Source organism: Triticum aestivum, chromosome 4D (assembly GCF_018294505.1).
Source record: "Triticum aestivum cultivar Chinese Spring chromosome 4D, IWGSC CS RefSeq v2.1, whole genome shotgun sequence".
Classification (NCBI taxonomy): Eukaryota; Viridiplantae; Streptophyta; class Magnoliopsida; order Poales; family Poaceae; genus Triticum; species Triticum aestivum.
The window spans coordinates 30,066,397-30,074,925 of NC_057805.1; the positions used below are offsets into that span (position 1 = coordinate 30,066,397).

Here is an 8,529-nt window from a genome sequence, read left to right on the forward strand (position 1 = left end):
TTGAAGGTATGTGGATGGAGAGGAAGATGAGTATATGCTGAATGTTAGTGCAATCATAATCCAGATATTATTACCAGCAGAATGGTAAATTTGCTATGTTAAAATTAGTCAAAAAATGGTTTAATGGTAGCTTGTTCTATCACAAATCATGATATTGTTAAAAATGTGTGTAAGCAAAAAAGAAAAAGAAACATGAACCGCCATATTCAAATTCTATCAAACCAAGACACTGTTATTCATAAATATCTAGTGTAGATGACAAGGCAATTCAAAAGGGATGGAGAATTAAATTGGAAATTAACTTGACCCAATCTGCACGAATAGAATAGTAGTGAGGAGAACCAGTTAATTAGAAGTGATGGAGCGTAGCAGTAGCAGATAACCATTAATGTGTTGGAACATTCATTCACATAGTAATAATCAGTCAAATTCATTCACAGAAACGGAGCGGCTGCTCCGCGAGCGCCAGGCGGCGGTCGGGCAAGGCTGCCGCGGTCCCGCGTCCTTCTACCGCTAGAAGGACGACGATGACGGCACGGACAAGGATGGCGATGCGGCCGGCCAGGGTGGCCACGCATGCGTGGTCGTCGTCTGCTGTAAATTAGCATCCTAGAACTTTTCTAAAAAGTTTTTAGAAATATCGTCCATCTTAATTAAAATATGTTAGAGGAATATCGAGCAGATCATTGATGCTCTGAGCATGTAAATGAGAGGAATTTGTGAGCCTATCATTCATGTTGTCAATAGATTATATCACCAATGAATTTGTGAGCATGACATTCGAAGCTATTGACGAGGAAGGCCGCAAGAGAGAGCCAGAATATTTGCACGTGCGCACAAGATCAAAGAGTAGATTTTCTTTTTTGAGAAACATATCAAAGAGCAGATATCACGCCGTTTCTGTGTCCTTAATCCCTTTGTGGGCCGACTGTTGCGCTGTGTTCGCTCAGTTCCACGGGCCACCGTCGGATGCGTATGGGACGGTAGCAAATGATCTACGTCCCTCTGCAGTACTTTGTTTCTACGTCAGACGATCTGGTTCCGACATTGGAGGTCCTGGCTAGCGAGGCTAGCGTGCGACATATCAAATTTTATTAGTAATCATATCAATTGTACGGGCGTGGTTAATTCACGTGAATTCAGGTGGGTGAGATTAGTTAGTGTGGGCCCCATGATTGAATTAGGGAGGGGGTGATTAGTTAGTGTGGGCCCACCCTTGAATTCACCTCGGAGAGAAATTAATTAGGATGAGGAGAGATTTACGTGGCTTCGTCCCCAGATGCGTTGCGGAGCGTAGCAATGCTCATAGGCAAGGAAGTCTTTTTCCAATTGTACTTTAAAAAGCATGCTATAGATACAATGCTTTTGATAAAGGCCTACTAATAAGCAAATCTTAAAGGCATTATTTGTAAGTTGTCATAAAAAAATCTCGCTAAAAGAGTTCTATCAGCGATTTTTGTACGACAATTCTGACTCTAAAGGACCCCCTAATTTTCAAATCTTAAAGGCATTATTTGTAAATTGAAGCAATTTTAAAATCTCACCAAAAGGTCTGTTAGGCCATCTCTAGAGCTATTTGAGTTAATTGCATGCCATGTCTGGGTAATTGCTTTGTGTCATATCATACACCTTTCTTTCTTTCTTGTCAAACTCTCCTTCCTTCCTTATTTATGTATACTGATCATGCCCTCGTATATAATTACTTTGCAACATATTATTATCTCCCTTCTTTTTTAAAGGAACTCTCCTTCCTTATTTATGCCCACGTAATACCTCTCTGCAAGAGAGTGCTTCTCTCCTTCTTTTTTTAGGAGCTCACCTTCCTTATGGTCATTATCCTCTCCTTCATTTTTCTTTTTGTGAAACTCTCTTTCCATATTTTATTCCCGCTAATGACGCCACTCTTTTTCCTTATTTATGCCCGCTAAATTGAAGCAATTTTAAAATCTCACCAAAAGGTTTGTTAGGCCATCTCTAGAGCTATTTGAGTTAATTGCATGCCATGTCTGGGTAATTGCTTCGTGTCATATCATACACCTTTCTTTCTTTCTTGTCAAACTCTCCTTCCTTCCTTATTTATGTATACTGATCATGCCCTTGTATATAATTCCTTTGCAACATATTATTATCTCCCTTCTTTTTTAAAGGAACTCTCCTTCCTTATTTATGCCCACATAGTACCTCTCTGCAAGAGAGTGCTTCTCTCCTTTTTTTAGGAGCTCACCTTCCTTATGGTCATTATCCTCTCCTTCATTTTTTCTTTTTGTGAAACTCTCTTTCCATATTTTATTCCCGCTGGTCATGCCACACATCTTTGTCAGCCATCTTTGTTACCATTAATTGTCCAGGCTGCTTATTGATTTTGAATAGGAAACATATATAAATCGGTAGAACGGATTGCAAAGGAGCGAGGTGGTACTAATTTATAAAGAAACAAACCTTTTGTTTGCATCATGATGCCTTAGTTCTGTTGGTTGCAGTTGCAGCCTTGGGCCTTGACGTGCAACTTTGGGAGTTCGACCCACATGGAGACGCTTATTTCTGCCTAATCTCGGTTACACGTCATATTTTTTGACCGGGCCGATTTCGGGCCAAAGCCCAGTAAGGCGATTTAGCCCAGCCTGTATGGAAAGTTGTATCGAGGATGAAGCCTACGAGCAGTGTGACTGGCGAAATTGACGTAACAAACAAGGACAGCCACAAAATTTAGTACCACCTTGAATATGTTTTAAATTCAAACTAAAAGCGTAAAATCACGGGGAGAAAGCGTATTGTGACGGTGAACCCGACAAAGTCAATCCGTGCTTTATTATTATAATATATATATAGGGATAGGGATAGGGATAGGGATAGGGAATAGGGAAAGATAAGGACTAGCACCATGGCACCGCCGCCCATTGTCGTTGACGGGGGCCCCGCGCGCCACTCCTCTCCACTGTTTCCCCTGCCGGCAACCAGGACGCCGCCGCCCTCTAAATTCCCACTCCTCTGCTTCCCTCTCGCCGGCGACCAGCGCCAATGGCCACCGCCGCTCTTTGCCGTTCGCCCCAGACCCCTACGCGCTGCCTCGCTCCAGCTATTCCCAACGCGTGCTCTGCTCCACATGGGTCGATTCTTTCGAATGGTCGGATTGATCCATCCATTTTCCCCCTCAGTTTTAATTCATCTGCCCACACTTGCCCATTGGACCCAGTTGGCTTATTGATTTCAACTTGCAGCCGTATTTAAATTGGTTTATCTGGTCGTAAGGGAGTGATGTGGGATATAAAATAGGTAATCAAATTCTCCTTTGCACATAATCATGGGTTACCTCAGTTGGATGCCCCGTTTGCGAGTTTGGCCGATTTTTTTTGCGCCCTCTCGTCAGCCTGCACGGTCCATTGTTTGCTGAATTTGTTTGATGGGATGAGGCCCATGCGAGCTGGTTGATACGTACCGGGTTTGGTTGGCACAGCAGTGGAAGGCGACGTACGAATTAGTACCACCTCGCGTATATGTTTTCAATTCAAAGTGAAAGCGTAAACTCACGGGAAGAAGCGTATTACGACGGTGAACCCGATAAAGTCAATCCGTGCTTTATTATTAGGGAAAGATTAGGGATAGAGGGATAGACTAATACACATGCCCGTGCGTTGCACCGAGCGAAAAAAACAGAACCTGTTTCCTGTGCTATTATGCACCATTTTATATCCAATTGTAAAAAACATCAACGATAATGTTAAACATTAAAATTTTCTTTTAAAAAATAGAAGGTAATGTTAACATAAAAATTGGAATACTTTTTTTAAGAATAGTCAACATTTTTATGAAATTTGAACATTTCTCTGAAAAAGATCAATTTTCGAACAGATGTTTTTTTTTGCAAAGAATCGTTTTTAGGGGTAATAGCATTTTTCTGTATAATATAATTTTGAAAATGTTTTTTGATATATTTTTCTGCAACTGATTTTTGCACAACCTACTTCATTTGCCAGTGTGCATCATTTTATATATTTTCTAGGTTAAACATTAAATTTTTCTTTTTTTAATAAAAGTTAACATTTGCATAAAATTGAAATACTTTCCATGGAAGAGTTAACTTTTTATAAATTTTTAACATTTCTTTGAAAAAAATATTTTTGAACAGATGTTTTTCTTAGATATTTTATTAACTTTTTGGGGTTGGCCCAAATAACTGGGACTACGCAAATACGCACACTCTCAGAAAAAAGATACACTGTCGTTGCAGCACAAACTACACACATTGTCTCTGTTCCGATTCCCTTCACTATCCCTAGTCGCCGCCGATGCCGCCGATCCCCCACTCCCCTCGTCTCTCCCCTCGAACCCTCTCCTTCCCCTCGCGTCGTCTCACAGACACACAACACACAAAGGAGCGAGCGCCCGTTGCCCCGATCCCTCCAGCCCCGCGGCCCTCGGGCGCCACTCCGACCGGAGAGTGCTGCCACACCGGTGACGAACCCTTCTACGCCGCCTCCTCGTTCCTTCCCGGTTCCTTCCCGTGCCCCTGTCCTCTCCCTCACGCCTCCTCCGCATTTGCGCGCCACGCAAGCGCAAGGCCGCTGTTGGCCCGGGCCGCTCCGGCCAAAAATAGTACTCCCTCGGTCCCTAAATATCTGTCGCTAGTGGTAAATTTACAAAAAAAACTGGATGTTTTTGGGACACAACACAACCGGCAGTCCAGAGAATCATCAGTTCTCGTCGTCGCATCGCCCACTCAACTCGCATCCACCATTCCGCCCGCACCCCCCGAATTTCTCCGCCGTCCCAGCGCCGGCGCGACGCCGCATGCCCCGGCCGAGCGAGTGCTGCTGCCGTCGCATATGCCCGTCGAGCGTCGCTTCCGCCTACACATTCGCCCGCCGCTGCCCCCGACGCATCTGCCTGGCTCCAAAAATGCTCATTTTTGGGGGTCCAAATTGGCTGATCTGGCGGCGGTGCTGGATCCGGTAGCGGCGAAGGCGGCCAGCGGGGAGGAGCAGGTCCTCCATGGCGGGCGGTGGCACGGAAGTGGGCGGTGAGGCGGCTCGGTGACCGGACGGCCCTCTTCCTCGTCGTTCCCTTCAAAAAGATCTCACCCCCTCCCCAAATCCTCCTAGAGAGTGCACTGACAGATAGATGGAGTAATTTCGCCTTAATCCGTGGTGCTTCCCTTTCTCGACTTAATCTGTGGTGGTTCCAAATCCTCCTAAGAGTAATTGATGCCCAACATTCTCCGTCTCATTTTCATTGCTGCTTCTCTGGCCGCAGCGTTCTGCGTCTCCTCGATGAGTAATCAATCCATGTTCAGAGTTAATTAGGAGTGCAGTATTTTCGCTAGTTCCTCATTGCTACAATTACTCCTGATTGTGACCCAGCTTCCTAGTTTCAGTCATTATTTCTGGAACTTTTCTGAAATTCGAGTACTATGATGATGCTTATCTTCTTAAGAACAAAGGAACAAGTGTGGGAGGATGATATCTCTGCTGCTTGCTGTACTTCAATATTCTAGACTGTTGTTTAAGTTCTTGGAGTAAATTCAGTGTTTAAGCATTTTATTCATGGCCACAACAATAATTATGTGAGTGTACTGTAATCCAAGAGATTGTTCTTCATTCTTCTTGTAGGTAATAGATTGTTACTGTTATTGTTGAAGGCGTGGCTCTCTCGGTGCTGTAGCTTCTTCCTCGCCGTGCAGGGACGGCGGCGACGAGCTTCTACCTGGGCTACAACCACCTAGGTGAGTTCCTCCTCTTCTCTATGGTGCCACAGATAGCTAGCACTGGACTTGTGACATGGTCTGATTCATGTGTTGCTGCAATGATTTGTTCCTGTTAACTGCTGGAGTAGTTGTTCATCATCATTTCAACATCATGATGTACTCCTATTTTCAGCAAATTGTTCTGTTTAAATGTACCAGTAGTAATCTTGCAAAATGTTAGGAGTAAATTACAGTACTCCTAGTATCAGGAGTAAATTTTCAGCAAATTGTTTCTAATTACTATGGTCATTTAATTTGGAGTTGCTACTGATTCTATCTGTTTATAGCTATTTGGAGTAGGAGTAGTTCTTTATATACCCTGAGTAGTTGTGACCAAACATATAATTTCTGCAGCAAGTACAAATGTGCTAGAGTAATTCTTTCTATTGCTATGGACATATGGGCTATTTCTTTCTATTGCTATGGACAATATCTTATGTAGCCAAAGTTCGCTCTCTTCTCAAATCCGACCATGTAGTGTAGTAACCAGTAGTAGTAATGTGGTGATTATCCAGTAGTAACAGATGTCTGTAAATGTTCAGTTAAAGCAGCTTATGGCTTTGGGAATGTGCTTATTCAGATCACACAATAAGGAAAAAAGAACACTACCATTAAGGAATGCTAGAGAAATGGCAGTGATATTGAAGGATCTGCTTATTCGGATAAGAATTCCAATTCCAAAACAAAAACCCCTTTCAAAAAAGGGGAGTAGGATAAGGGCAAATAAAAAGGCAGGGAGGAGTACACCTTGCTCCTGATCCAGAAGATTAAAGGGACTGATAATGACCAGGTGAGGTAGGATTTGGGAACGTGATACCTTGATTGTTTTCTGACTGGATCCGGAGGCCGGAGCACTGTTTGCTTTCCCTGTTCAGTGTTCATGCTCGCTCTATCATTGGGGTTTATGGCCGTATGTACAAAGACATCATTATTTTCTTCATTTCTTTTTGGCATCAGATTATCAGAAGCATCTCCCACTCCCATGAATGTTGTTTCTTTTCTCTTCTTTTCCTTTTTTGCTTGATAATATGAGTACTACAGAAAAACATGAGTATTTGCTTGTTTGTAGTGACTTTCATGCATTACATTAATGCATAGACATCTTAGGCAAAGAATATTTAATTCAGTAGTGTAGCAGCATTAGCTTGCTCCGCTGTATGCCGTATGCTCCGCTGTATGCCGTATGCTCCGCTGTATACCAGGACTACATGTTTATGGTCTTGCTGCATTAGTCTAACTTGAGTTGGAATGGCAGGATATATATGCATGATCCATGAATCAAAACATGACAATTGTTGATCATCTGGAAATAAAGTACCATACCCAAATAATCTGTTTCAATTTGAGCATTTGCTCCTCCAAATAATCATGTCAAAAGCACAGCAAAATGCACTTTCATCAGTATCACCTTAATTGTGACTTTCTTCAGGTTCTTGTTCTTTCAGCAGTATTCTTCAGATTCTTGCTCATGAGGTTCTTGTTCTGCAGGTTCTGCCGGACAAAGGAGCTCGGAGAGGCGCTGGAGGAGGTAGAGAATTTGATAAAAAAATAGGGCAGCAGCAGCATTTCAGTTTGGGAAGGTTAGACTGCTGGAGTTGAAGCAGTTGTGGATTTCTTCAAGGCAAAAATAGAGCATTTCCATATAGTGAGATGAAAAGGGTTAGCTTTCAGGTTTTGTTTCAGCATGCTTTTGATTCGTCACTCCTGAGAACTAATTATTACCTGCCTGCACTACTCCCTCTCCGTATGTAGTCCATATTAGAAATTCTAAAAAGAATGCGTGGGACAAATGTGTGCTCGGTGCGTTAGGTCCTGGTAGTCCTAAAAGCCCAGGGGTCCTTCATCATTTTAATTTGAACACACTTGATTTTCTGGGTCGAAACTGTAAATTAGTACGTTGTTGGCCCTGCTGCCCGGCCCACCGATTATGCCTTCCTTCAATGTGGGCATGATCAATCTAGGGGCCCTTCCAATTTCATTGTTCCTCCTGTGATTATGCCTTCCTAATCTGGCTTTCCTTCATCCTTCTTAATAAGTTAATATCAAGTCAGAGACTTTCTTATTCCTTGCACGCTTAGTTGTCACACCATTCACTCCTTAATTCCTGAGACAGCTCCTTGACACCGAGAAAACTAAAAAGCGTATATAAATTGGGAGGATTTAATGTAAGGGGGCAAGGTGGGACTATTCTGTACAAGAGTAATTTTCTAGCCTTGCCCAGGCCTTTAACCCTTTTGTTTTGTGGGTTGTGGTCGCTGGCTTTGTTGGGCTAGGCTTGTGCCTTTAAACTCGGTGATGGATAAACGAAACCAGATCGATCGATGACGTACGGGCAGGCAACAAAACGTTTTTATAGCGATTATTATTATTATTATAGACAGCGACGTACGACCATAGCCCTTTTATTATTACTAGAAAAAAACCTGTGCGTTGCAACGGGTATAACTAAGAGTTCATGTGGTATTCGAGAGTTTACCTGTCAATGTTGAAGTAACTACACAAATCTAAACATTTATCGATCCTTTTATGTATAAGTAATTATACATCATTCGCATACCTGTGAAAGGTTAAAATAGATCATGATGGCCTTTGTTCCATTTTCTGATTCCCGAGCCTGCTTTCTCTGCGGAGTTAATTTCTTCATTTTCTTTCTTTGGAGTACGTTCCCTTCCTGATTTCACGCCCGCCTGTTGATTCTCTCGGCTGTACAAATATAAACCGGTGAGATTAGTCGTAAACAAGCAAGGTGGGATTATTTTAACTGAAAAAGAAGGTTAGTCTAGCGCGTA

General features: G+C 42.7%; 1 long non-coding RNA gene across 2 annotated transcripts; it reads left to right on the forward strand.

Moving 5' to 3' along the window:
- Positions 1-4,658: 4,658 nt before the first annotated feature.
- LOC123095934 (uncharacterized) lies at positions 4,659-7,622 on the forward strand. Of its 2 annotated transcripts, XR_006446385.1 has the most exons (3): positions 4,659-5,719; positions 6,283-6,530; positions 7,229-7,622. It is a non-coding gene; the product is annotated as an uncharacterized lncRNA (long non-coding RNA). The 2 variants fall into 2 exon arrangements; XR_006446384.1 differs by lacking the exon at positions 6,283-6,530.
- The last annotated feature ends 907 nt before the right edge of the window (positions 7,623-8,529 follow it).